This window comes from Aphelocoma coerulescens, chromosome 5, assembly GCF_041296385.1.
Source record: "Aphelocoma coerulescens isolate FSJ_1873_10779 chromosome 5, UR_Acoe_1.0, whole genome shotgun sequence".
Classification (NCBI taxonomy): domain Eukaryota; kingdom Metazoa; phylum Chordata; class Aves; order Passeriformes; family Corvidae; genus Aphelocoma; species Aphelocoma coerulescens.
Window position 1 is genome coordinate 54,386,963 of NC_091019.1, and position 13,843 is coordinate 54,400,805.

Here is a 13,843-nt window from a genome sequence, read left to right on the forward strand (position 1 = left end):
TAGGATGTTCTTATTTTGGAATTTTTGGAAGTATTTTTCCTGATATTTCATATAAGTAGTAAGAGTTTTTGTTTTTTTTTTTCCAGATTTGCACAGTCCTTGCCAGTTGGTCTTTGCACTGCAGGTCCAGGATAGCATCCTGATTTTCTGAGTGTGTCGTTTGGCAATGCTGGTTGATGTCTTTGCATGAATCTAAGGAAAGAATGTGCTTTTTAAAAGGAAGACTTTGACTCTGTCAGAAGTAGGCTGTGTGCTAAAGATTTGTTACTCCATAACAAAAGGCGGCCACTGATTTGCAGACACAGCTCACACTGATGTCAACGAAAGCTGCACATAGAGTTCAAGTGTGCAAAGGGGCCCTTTGCCTCTAATTCATCTCAGGGCTTGCCTTATTTCATTACACAGCTTTGAGCTGAATGAGATCGGGATATATTTTTAAAGATGTTGGCTGCAGATCCACACCGATGAGAAGTGAGAAAATCCTTGCAGTTCCACGGACAAGTCGAAAACCTGCCTGAACAAACTGCCAGTTCAAGTGTTCTTAAAGCAGCCACAGACCAGGGAATTGCTGCACACAACTGAGTGTCAAATACTCTCCTGGTGTGTTTTGGCATAATTTTATTTGCTTCAGTGGAGGCATGATTATTTTCATCAGCTAAAGATCTGATTTTAAAGTACACATATATATTTTGAAGCTCCATCCTCAAAGTTCACAAGCTTGGGTTTTGTTTGGGTTTTTTTCTGTTCTCTCTGGGGTAGTTTCACTGAGCTGGTCCTATATTGCTTTATTTTTTCTTGAAGAATCTAGACACGATGAAAACTGTAGGGCTGGCCAAGGAATGCTGTGTTAAAGTGTAACTTCATAAGAAAAGTAGCACAATTCTACACTGGCCAGTACAAACAAAGGGGTTTTTTTTTAAATAGCCACTTTACATACTAAAAAAAGCAGTACCTTTTCTGCCTCTAAATTTTTTCTCTGTCGCCTTTCTTACACTGATGCTCTGTGTGTTGCAGACTGATAAACAGCAGTCACTGACTCTATTGCAGTTAAACCATAGAAGGAAAATAGAACGGTCCTGAAGCAGCCACATGGCAGGGAGAGGGGGAAAAAGGTAAGTCAGAGTGTTAACAACTCCCACAGTCTTTAGACACCAGGGTAGAACTTACCTTGAGTTTAAAATAATGCAAGTCTATGCCTCTACAGCAGTCAGAGAATCACAGCATTGTTAGGGTTGGAAGGGACCTCTGGAGATCATACAGTTCAACCCCTCTGCCAAGGCAGGATCACCTGGAGCAAGTTACACAGGAATGTTTTCAGGTGGGTTTTAGATATCTTCAGAGAGGGAGACTCCACGACCTTCCTGGACAGCATGTTCCAGTGCTCTGCCACTGTAGTCCCTGAGATAGGCAGGAATAAGCAGGCTGGGCAGTAGATGACACGTTATTTCCTAAGCCAATGAAGCACTGTAGGTAGAGAGCTAGAAATTTGTTACTATATTTTGTTATTGTTATTTTGATCACCCTAGAACAAAGCATACAGAAAGCAGGAATCCTGGTCTCATACAGATTCTTGAGGAATTTCTGAAATTGAAGTTTCCTGTAAAACTCCATTTTCACCACAGTCATGAGCTAGTCATATTAGCAGAGCTGACCAGATCTGAAGAGACACTTATCTATCATCTCACATTCAGAGAAGATTCATGACAGTTCTGAGCTGTATCCAGTGTGGACACCACAAATCTGGCAGGGCTGCACCACCTAATTTCAGGGCTAGAGACATCACAGCCTCTTCACCACAAGGCTCCCTGCACATTAGTTGAGTGCTCAGGCAAGCCTCCTTCCCTGGAAGACTCTTGTCTCCTTTCTGTGAGCTACTTCTAGAATTCCCCTGAGCTTGTCTTTCTAAAATATACAGTATAATCCTAAAAATGTTTAGGTGTGTGACTTGTATTGTCTGGAAAGTTGGAGTATTCTCCACTGCCAAGACTGCACTGCTCACAAGCAGTGTGTTCTCACTCAAGATCCTTGCAGACCAGAGCAGTCACCATAATTGAAAACAGTATCTGTTCGGCATTCAGGCTGAGCTGAGAGTCTGTTTTCCATGTTCATCACTGCTAAATTAGTTATGCTGTTACTGAGTGGGGAATTAAGACATAGGTTTTCAAAGTCTCCAGCATTAAGTTACCAGTCACTGTCCCAAACTGTCATTTTGGTTATGCAATTAAAGTTTCCCTGAGAGCGTTTAAACAGAAACCAGAGTGTGCATTTCCACAGTGTTTCACATCCATTCTTTTTCATAGAAGGCTGAAGAAAAAATAACTTTGATAAAATGTTAGGTCAGTGTTTCAGAATGTACTATGACAGAGAGCATGAGAAAATTTGTGGCCAGTATGCCCACCTAGACTAAAACCAAGCTGTACAGTGGAGTCTGAAATGATCACCCATTGGCTTTGCAACTCCCAGTCTGTATATTTGCAGGATGAATTCTGTTGTGAGCAATTCCCTTTCAACTTTAATTTTCCCTGGCTGTTGCAAATGGGAGGATCATTCACCTCTTTGACATAAACTGTTATGTTTTTGTACATTTTTCAATAGCTGCCACAGAAATGGATGCATTCTAGCAGGAGGCAGAATTATTCAGCCACATGTGTGCTCCTTTCGCTCATACATTATACTACATTCTAATTTTATGTGATTGTCATTAATTTACTAACAAATTATTTATCTTATTTCAGACTCAGAGCAGAGATACAATTTTATAAGTATTGAAACCAGCCAGGCATCTTGAATATTTCCTTGACATATTTTGGTGTATTCCTAAGTTGCTTTATCAGTCATTAAAGCTCAGCTTGCAGTACTTAACAATCTTGGCCTTGATCCTATAAGCATGCATATGCCTTGCTTTATGCATATAAGCACTCTCATTGAAATCAATATTCATCCACATTACATTAAGTACACACATAAGTGTTTGCAGGATTGAGGCTGCCTTTTTTTTTTTTTTCCCTGTATTCATACTATTTTCTGCCTGGTGTCTATTGTAGTCTTTTGAGTAAATGATTTGTAGGCTGAATAGGGCTCTTCAGATCGCATTCCTCACTGAATGATACAATTCCTCATGTAGTGCCAGGACCCACTCAAGGCTTTTCAGTTCTGCAGGCAACATTAACTTCCAGTTCCCCTAAGAGCAAAATTGAATTTTGTGATAATGACACAAAATATTCAACAAGTGTGTGCAGGGAGGTGTTGAGGGCTGAGGGAAGCCAGTAAGGACAAAGTGGATGAGGGTTCAGAAAGGCCAGAGGATGTTATAGAGAGCAGTGTGTGTGTATTGGAGTAGTCCATAAGATCTCAGTAGAGCTCTGTGTTGTCGAGGGAGCCAGAGAAGCCATGCTGATCTTGAGGGAGGGAGGGAGTGACAAAGAGAGGAAGTACTGCTGTTCGTGGTGGCTGTATATCCTGTCCCATCAAGTAGATGTGGATCATCTATTTGCACAATAAGTTAAAAAAGCTTTCAGGGAGGCTTCCTCCTGGAGATGCAGAATCTAATGCTTTCATGGCCCTCCATTCTTTTCTGAGGAAAAGAAAGCATTATTGATGAGAATGGATCTTGGAAAGTTTCATTACAAATGGTCTGTTTTAAATATTAGACCCTTCCAGAACAAATTACACTTTATTAATATTTTGTGTTAGGATCATTATGGATGAGTTAAAATGTGGGATGGAATATGCCTTTATGCCTCTTACTGGATCTTGTTTGTCAGGCTATTTAATCTGTCATTTTTCAAGAGCTTTTGAGGTTTTTTCAAGAATGACTTGTGTCTTAATTCAATGCAATTATTAAAATTCTTCAATTTAAAAAAAAATTTCCTATTTGTTTCCTGCCATTTGTGCTGGCTCTTTGTGTTCCATCTACCACAATGAAGAAAGGACCAGTCATATTCACTGCTGTTTGCAGTAAATTTATCTCTGAAGTTTGTGTGTACCACCACTGGAATTTTTGTCTTACAATGGTGATAAGACGGTTTTGTCTCTTATTTAACTTTGTGTAGCTACACTGAAAAGTAAACTATGGAAGCATTTTTTGGTTCTGGTGTTGAAGTTCTAAATATAAAACAGAAATGCTGTGTTTACCTGAAAATGTTTCTGTAAATCTCAAGAGTTATGGCATTTTATGGTTGTTCATCCGCTTAGATCTTGGCTCATCATTCATTATTTTTCCACTTTTTTCATAGCACGGGAATTTTTTTTATAGATCAAGTTTTAATTTGGCTCTCCAGTTTATTAAGTACATGACTAAAGATATTCATTAATTATGCTCTACTTCATCTGTACAAATTTCAATACCTTGGAATTTAAAAACTGAAAAACTGTGCCTGGAAAGCATGGTTTTTTTCCACCTGCGTCAGGTTTTTTAAAAGAAAAAAATTACTTCTCCCTAAAACTTTGTTTCTTTTAAACCCTAAGCCTGTGTGGCTACAAGGCTACTTTCCTAGACATGAAGGCATTAATCATATCTGACAGATTTTTCCCTTCTATAATAAGCCACATTTCTCATAATAAGACATAAAAATAGGACATGAATTAACATGACACACCACAGAAGATCAGTGAGTACAAACTCAGATTTAAATTTCCAAGCCTTTTGGGGCTATGTTAATTTTTTGCACCATTAAGTAGTTTCCAGTTTCAATCCCCATTTATTCTAGGCAAAACCACAACAGAAGCACACAATGCATTACAGCCTGCACTGGCGGAAGGTTCCAGCAGCTCAGCCTCTCTCTTGTCCTCCAGAGGGCAGTGGGTATTTCAGGCACTCCTTCAGCCCCTGAATTACTGCCTCCAACATCTGGCCTTTCCAGACATTCCCAACAATGGAGCACTGGGGGCGAGGAATTTCTGCTGGTTGAAAGTAGAATTTGGCTTCAATTAAAAAAAATAAATAAATAAAAAAGAGGGGGATGCTGGGTTTATGAGTTATACACTCTTTAATTTACAGGCTTGTATCATACTTATAACCACTAAATATCTGGAGTAAGCTCCAGCTCCAGGACTCTCTCTTTTCCACTGTCATGTAACCACCAATACTATTTTAGTTCAAGTGCAAATATATAGTATTAGAGGTTTTTTTTCAGATTTCCTTGGGAGATGAGACAGAAGGGGGAGTGTAGTGGGAAAGTGTTCATTTCTCCTGTGTGGTGGCCTCCAAATACATTAAAAACTTTTATTGCCTTGGAAAGTGTTATGGAGTCAGACTGATTTGCATTTGATTTGATTGCAAAATATAGATAGATGGGAACTTCTAAGGAGAAGCTGTATTGGTCAGAAGATTCCATATGGTTGCAAGAAGCCTTCTCCCTGGTCTCAAGAAACCTGTTTTTTGAGAGTAAATAACTGAATGAAAACAGATTTCTCAGAAAACTGTTGTAATTTAATGCATGTAAACAAAAGCTTTTATAATAGTCTCAGGCACACTGGGATTTCTGAAAGAATTACTTCAAACAAATATCAGTTTTTAATTGAGAGGCACCCAAGAGGGTGGTGATGGTATGGTCTTTTTCTCTTTTTTTTTTTTTTTTTTTTTTTTTTTTTTTTTTTTTTTTTTTTAAATTTTTCTTTCCTTTTTCCCCCTGAAGTGGGAAATATGACAAGGTTCACAATGCTTTCATTTAAAATTCCTATCAGACTTTTCTAGCACTAAAACTTCCACAGAATATCACAGAATCACACAAGAGTTGAGGCTAAAAGAACTACTGGAGATTATCTAATCCAATCACCATTCAGAGCAGGGTCAACCAGAAAAAGTTTCCCAGGGCTGTGTCCAGTCAAGTTTTGAGTATCTCCAAGAATGGAGACTCCTCATCCTTCCTTGGAAACTTGAAAATTCCAAGGAATGGCATTTACTTGCTTCCCATTTTCAGGAACATTTCCTCATCACCTTGACCTTTCAGATATATGAGAGAGCAGTCTCACAATGACATCTGCCAACACCCTCTGTTCTTGTGGCTGTATTCTAGTAAACCCCACAGACTTGTGTATGTCCAACTTGTTTAAACATTGCCTAACCTGATCCTTTTTCACTGAGAGTAGGTCTTCTTTCCCTCTTCCCAAACTTTCTCACTGTTCTCAGGACTCTGGGATTCCTGAAGGCATATTTTATTCATAGAATCAGAGAATGGCTTGGGTTGAAAGGGACCTTAAAGATCATGAAGTTACAACACTCCAGCCGTGGGTGGATGCCATCCACTAGGTCAGGTTGCCCAGGGCTCTATCCAGGCATTCCTTGAACGCTTTCAGGGATGGGGCACCCTCAACTTCTCTGGGCAACCTGTTCCACTGCCTCAACACCGTTTGAGTAAGGAATTTCTTCCTAGCACCTAAATCTCTGCTCTTTTAGCTTAAAATCATTTCCCCTTGTCCTATCTTTAAATATCCTTGTAAAATCTCTCTCCCTGTTTTTTATACACTCCTACGTATACTGAATGGCCACAGTAAGGTCTTGGAGGCTTCTCTTCTCCAGGCTGAACAACACCAATTCTCTCAACCTGTCTTCATAGGAGAGGTGCTCCATCCCTCTGATCATCTATGTGGTCCTCCTCTGGACTCCAACAGGTCCATGTCCTTCTTATGTTGTGGTCCCCAGAGCTGGAAGCAGCACTCCAGTTGGGATCTCACCAGAGCAGAGTAGAAGGGTGGAATCCCCTCCCTCACCCTGCTGGTTGCACCACTTCTTTTAATGCAGCCCAGGACACGGTAGGCTGCAAATGCACATTGCCTGGTCATGTCTAGCTTTTTATCTACCAACACTCCCATGTCCTTCTCTGCAGGGCTGACCTCAATGAGTTCTTCTGTACTCTTGTCTGGGATTGCCCTGATACAGATGCTGCACCTTGCACTTGGAATTGTTGAACCTCATCAGGTTCTCATGGCCTAACCTCATCAGGTTCTCAGCCTAGTTCTCTGAAAAATTCCAGAACTTTTAAAATAGCTCCAGAGCCAGAAGTTTAAGATTGCACCAATATCTAAGCAAAATGACTGTGGTTATATATAATTAATAATAATTCTTTGAAAATGACCATTGTTATAATTATAATAATAATGTACAATAACAATTGTACAATTCTAACCAGTAACATAGTGAGATGGAAAGGAGGTGTTTATATAGGCAATCAAATTTGTCTGTTTTGGAGGCGAATAGTTCTATATTAACTATGTGAGTGCTGAACTGCTTTTACAGGATGTAGTAAAATAATGACTTAATCAAGAAATTCTGATAACAAATACAATAACTGAAAATAAACTTTGTTCGGTGTATTCTAGCAAAAGAACCTTAATAAATATTTATTTACATAAATATTTGCTTATCTTTCCTGCTCAGTGAAGACAAAGATTTTGGAAGGCATGGATGGGTGCTGGATCACTCTTAAGAAGAATTTCATGTTCTCCAGTCTGATTCAACAGATCAATAAGAGATCTCAACTAGTGCTGACCTCACCATGCAAGAGTCACACACTCAGAGGCTATTTGCCTTTTGTCTATGTATCCTCAAGAGAAGAGTACATTCCTGAGCAAAACCCTGATCTTTGGAAGAAACAAGATTAAGGGGAGAAAAAAATGTCCTAATCCTCTCCTGCCTACTCAAAGTTTTCAACCCATGTCACACTGAGAAATGAGAAGTGCATTTTAGAAACGATCATGTCTATACTCCTATAGAAAAATGGATATGTCTGGTGTTTGATATTGTGGAGTTCCCCTAGTTTTCGCAAACGACTTTTTAGTGGAGGAGAACTGAATATTAAAGATATATTTTTGAAAGATTCAGGTTTTTGTTTTTTGGTTTTTTTTAATTAAGAAAATAAAGCCTCATATTTTTAAGGGTCTTTATTAGAACATATCCTAGTTTGATTCTGTGATGACAAACTAAAATTTTCTAATACTGGGAAAATAACTTTCCAAGAAGTTCTTCCTGAGCTGTTGATAAGGATATATCAACTGAGGATATACTGTATGGGCTGATAGAACTGCTGAGTAGTCAATGAGAGAATCTGCATCTAAATTACAGATAGAGTTTCTGATATAATGTTAAAAGTTAAAAAACATAAATCAAAATTTTGGTGTGTGAATGTGGAAATCAAATGATGATTTTGTCTCCCTGAAATGTATGAATCACGGAAAAACAGAAGAACCTGAAAACAAAATGAAAATAATTTACATTTTCATTTTATTTGTTTTTTGACTCTTTAAAGCAATAAGCTCAGCACTTAAAGCTGAAGAATCTTACTCACAAGAGAGTGAAAGGTTGAGGAAAACAGAAAATTATAAAACTAAAATGGAAAGCTTTCCTTCTCTTCATCTCCCTCTACATTTTTAACCAATTTCAGATTATGAGGTATTGAGCTTTGACTATGTGAGAGGCCCAGGTGACACCACTAGTCTTGCTTACCAAATCATGAAACATGCTTTGTCCAGCTACTCGTCTGTGGTTTGCTACTGGTTTGGGAAATGCCATTACCTTAACTTCAGTTGTGGGCAACATCGATAAGAGATAAGATTTCAACACATGGTGGCAAGAGCCTTATGTGTAGGTCCTTCAATTTAATTCTAGAATAATTTTTGCATTGTGTACTTCATCAATAGATTTCTGTGTGATAGACTAGCCAAGACTATATGTGTTGGATAGGATCCATTTCATTCTTTACGTTAGTATTTAAGTGGGCGTGGAAAAGGATAGAGTCCTTGGCCTCCAGACCAGAATAGTTGGCTTTCTCCACTACTGGAACACAGCCCATAGACAGGCTGCAGACTTTTACACTCCTACTGTCTCAGTGACAGTATGTGTCCTTACATCCACCTTAACCTTCATGAAAAACAAAATTATTGAGTATCCCCACCCCAATCTATACTCTTCAAAACTCTTGCAAAATCTTTAGACAGGAGCTATTTGGTAGAAATGCTCTAAGTACAAGGTCTCTTCATGCTTCCCTGTTGAAGTTATGTAAAAGTTCATGGGGATGCTGAAGAGTAAGAAAGGGTTTTGACTCCACTGCTGGAAGATGAGAACACATGTCTAGGACAGAGGCAGACCTTCTGCAAGGCTTCCATATTCTATGAAAACCAGCTTAGAGGCTGCAGCTCAAAATAAAACATGGCTAAGGCATTATGCAGTAGTCACAAACTTAACATTTCTTGAGAGAGAGCATTAGGAGGTGGATAGGTTTAAGAGAAGAGACAAGATTGCCTACAAAATTTAGCCACTAGCAAATTTAAAGCCTGTGATATCACCATCATGATCACTATGGGAGAAAATTAAATACAAATAGATGACTACTAGAATGCCTATATGCTGTCTGGAATCAAAGGTTGTACAGGAATATTGTTTGATGTCTGGAAAAAATCTCAGTAATACAGTTTTGGTCAACATATTGTAATGAAAGAACTCTTGATATTTGCAGGAGAAAAAGTCCTGATGAGAAGAGCATTTGTTTAGATCTTCTGTGCATGTCAGAAAGACTGATTTAGGTAACAGGAAGGAAAAAACTTAAAGAGAAAGTTAGTCTGATTTGAGCTCACTTTCATAGAAGGAAAATAGATAGAACAAGTGGTTGGCCCCTTACAGTGATGAACTTTCTTAACCCCTCTTGGGTTATGGAAAACAGAAATAGTCTCTTCATATCTGCTTAATTTAACCATAAGGAACAATGGGAAATCCCACAGAACATTTCCATGAAAGGAAAAATAAAAAAGCCCCAAAGAAGGATTTATTGTTTAAGACAGTCACTAATTCTAATAATAGGAAGCCACCATGAACTGAAGCTGAACACAGCACAGAAATACTGAAGCTATTGAGATGACTTTTCCTGAGCACCTAATGTGAACTTGCCATACCAGCTGTGACATGAACTGATGATATTGCTGTCTGTTATGTTTACCAGGAACTGACAGAAGGGGTCAAGATAATTTTCTTGGTCCCTTTACATCATAAACTTCTCACTGGATCCCATCTGAGGTTAACATTGAAACATGTGGCTGATTTGGCTGCCTGGTTGTTGAATACTATCACTTGATTTGCTGTCCTCCGGAAGAGGTTTTTATACTCTCTGTTGGAGAGTAATGTTCTGCAGAAATCTGACATAGGATCCAAATATTAAACCCTTGCTTGCTCTCTAATGACAGCATAATATTTATCTGCTATATAAATCTATATATAGCCTTTATGGCTCATTGACATCCCAGTATGTACTGTTGGTTGCTTTTAGTTTCCAAAGATTTTATTCTTGTGGCTTAGGAATGCACAATCACATTGCCAATTCAAGTGGAAAATGTAACTTGAGTAACGTTATGTTTCTTGCTTACTTTAATACAGGGAGACTTGGATCTCAGTAGCTTCACAAGCAGAGTAGTAAAATCCTCATTATTATACTTAAAATATTTGAATTTTCAGTCAGAAATAATCAGACAATAACCCCATGGCTACTATTTAATCGAATCCGAAAGCGCATGAGTAAAATGACTTTGTAGGTTTGTTGTAGAATACAGTTAATAAAGCTCTCTTATTTGGTCACATTCCCTTGTGCTGTCAGAAACAGTCTTATCCCAGATGCAAAGATCTTTCTTTTTTGAAAATATATATGAACTTGTTATCTGCAAAATGGTGAGAGAAGTTTGCTTTCTTATTCTGAAATACCTTGCTCTTTTTAACAATCATATTTATTAGATACTTATTAGATGGTTGCAGCCTCACTAGTAATCTTATGAATTTAGCATTACTTGTCAGAAACAGCGAACTCACACCTGCAAAGAGTAAATGGTTGACAATGTGGGGATTTGCTCTAACACAGTAAGGTCTGAAGTATATCATTATATATTGGGATTCTCCAACTCTGTTTTTTTCTTTCCACAGTGAGATTTTTCTAACTCCTCCTTAGCAGCCAAGAAGCTAGCAGTGCTTGAAGAAATTAGTATTTTAATAGTAACAATTTTTCCTTTCAGGCTATCTAAGAACATCACTTAGTACAGATATTTGTACATTAGGGGTATGTATATGTATATTAGGCATCTCAAACTTGCACAGTCATCACTTCCTTAAGACTTCTGGCATTCAGGAATGGCTTTATCTCTGTTTTTTAAATGGGTAGAAATAGGGATTCCATGAAATGTAAGTGAGAGTCTAGAGTCAAATGTGTGTGTCCTGACTTCCACAGTCATGCTGGAAACTCAGCCACAGGAGGGGCTTAATCATAACATCATGCACAAGGGACCATTGGTCTCCCATGCCATCTTAATCAAGACACCAAGCAGAGGAGCCTGAGGACTCTGAGGAAGAGAAGCTGAATTGGCTTAGAGCTGAAATATAATGAGTAGGCATAGCCTCTGTAATTCTTTTAGCTGAAAACCTCACTGTCTTAGTGAATCAGATTGGTGTATTACATTCTATTAAAACTAATTGTCTACAAGACTCACAGGGTAACATAATATTATTTTAACATTTTTGGCTCTAAGACTGTCCTTATACCTTTAAATATAAAGATTATTTCTTGGAAAAGTGATTAGAATATTAAAACTCTATAAAAGTAGGCATTAGCTGATGATCCTGTCATTATGTTGAGTACCCATGGATTCACCTCAGCACACCTAGTGATTTCACAAAGGCTATTATCTCATGGCTATATCCCCTTCTTCTGAGCTTATTACTTTAAATAAAAAATGTTAATGGTTTCTGAGAAGCTCATGATGAGAAATGGAGAATTTCTTAACAAAGAAGCATGCTTTCCAAATTTCAAAGCTTGCATTAAACTTTCCAGCAAATGCCTGAAATTCTCAGTTGGCCAATAATATTGCAAGGTGAATTCAGCCTTCTTTTATAAAGAGCTGCCATTTCGATATGCTTTATTGCTATTTATCAAATTACACAGTGCTGCTTGTTATGCATAGCAATTACATAAGAATGTGCATTATGCTTTCACATACAGGGAGAATAGAATAAAATTATAAATTCTGAATTGTAAACGGGGTTGGACAGGATGATCTAAAAGCTCCTTTTGACCTTAAAATCTGAGGTCACACATTGATCTCAGAATAATGGGTACATGGGTAGAGGAAACGATGGACAATTTTCAAATCTGAAGAGCAGACAGGATGGCATGTAAATATTTGGCTGTATTGCATGTGTATGGAATGTATTGCATCCCCTGTGCTGGGGAGTGAAGAGAGCTGAATGCTTTTGAGTGAGTCACAAGCAAACAAGAGGCTGTAGAAGGAGCAGCAGGTGTTTAGATGGAATTTAGGCCTTTGCAACAGGACCTCTAGTCCTGTGCAGACTCTTGGCACTCATAAAAAGGCTTTGGGTGTCAGTGAACAACAGTTTCCAGTAGTAATCTGCCTTCTTTCAGAGATACTCCAGGACCCTCCTTTCTTTAATCCCCTAGATCAGTGGAAGTTGGGACTCCTTAGTCTCAGACCATATCCTTTTGACTTACATGTTTCTTCTCTGCTTTCAAGTCCTTTCAGAGCTACAGAAGTAGTATCTTCTGGGCTTTTTGCATACACTAGCACAAGCTACAGGGAACCCATACAATTATTTGCGACTATACCAAATATAATCACAATCCAGAACCATCACAACAGCTGGGATCCAGAGGTGAGTCAGAGGGTATGAGTGCTGGCAATATTTTTGGTTAGTCCAGGGAATAACCAGCCTTGAAGAAACCGTGCACAGAGTTCTTGGCAATCAATTAAAACATTTTGAGGGGAGGAGTAATCAGACTAACTTTTCCTGGAAGGCAGTGGAAGGAGGATAAACTGGTGGAGATGAGGAGACCACACTGTTGACAGCATGGCCAATTCTGACATAATCTGTGCATTTTGTTCTTCTTAGTCACAAAAAAAAAAAGGCAAACTACACACCCTCCCCCACTCCCCCCCAACCTAAACTAAACAACCTACCTGGACATATGGAGAAGAAATGTCAGTGCAAACTTTACTGCTACAGAGAAATATACCCTAAAAATTAAGTCACCAGGGGTACTGAGATGTTATTATTTACTAGGGCTAATAAAGAAGGGAGAGAAGGCAGAGGTATTATATTTTGCAGGTGATAAGCCTATTCAGACAAGAAAGTATATCAGCCAGGGAGTAGAAGAGAACTGGCACACACTGTGCACTAGGAATGATGCTGGCAAAGGCCTATCTGAGTGAAAGCCAGAGTGGCTCAGTGTGCTGGATTTCTCTTGCTGCAAATAAAAAATCTGTTAAAAAAGGCATTAGAGAATTTCAGGGAACTTGTCAATGAGATTTCCTGCTAGAATATTGAGGGATGAGTATGTTGTACCAAAGAAAGAAGAATTTAATAGCATTCATTACACATAAGGAAAATAGACCTTAACATTAAGAAATGTTTCACCTACCTGAGAAATGGCCCTTGGTCTTCTTCTGAGAAATTCTGAGAAATTCTCTTTCTCTGAACAGGGAGGTGAGCTGAGCATAACATATCTTCCTAAGCAATGCCACCTTTTTCCAGCTGACATCTTTACAAAACTTTTATCAATTTTTCTCCATTTGCCTTGCCAACATCACCCTGGAGATATGAGAAATATGGACTGTGCTGACTAATCTTTTGGCTAGTATCCTCAAATAAAGAATCAATAAATTAATAAAATGGAGGGGACAAAAAGAGATGGAATTTGCTTTAGGAAAATATCTATCTAAGCAGCATTTAATAAAACACTAAGATTTTTAGCACAGTAAGTGGATGGTCCCTGCACTTTAGTGTGACCCCTTCTCCTGCATGTGTGGGCGGAGTAACACTGCTCTGTGTATGATCAACAGAGATTTGTCTGCTCTTGGG

General features: G+C 38.5%; 1 long non-coding RNA gene across 1 annotated transcript; it reads left to right on the top strand.

Annotated features, from left to right (window-relative positions):
- Positions 1–101: 101 nt before the first annotated feature.
- LOC138110866 (uncharacterized) lies at positions 102–7,748 on the top strand. The gene is made up of 3 exons (XR_011151124.1): positions 102–600; positions 1,015–1,112; positions 7,379–7,748. It is a non-coding gene; the product is annotated as an uncharacterized lncRNA (long non-coding RNA).
- Positions 7,749–13,843: the final 6,095 nt, after the last annotated feature.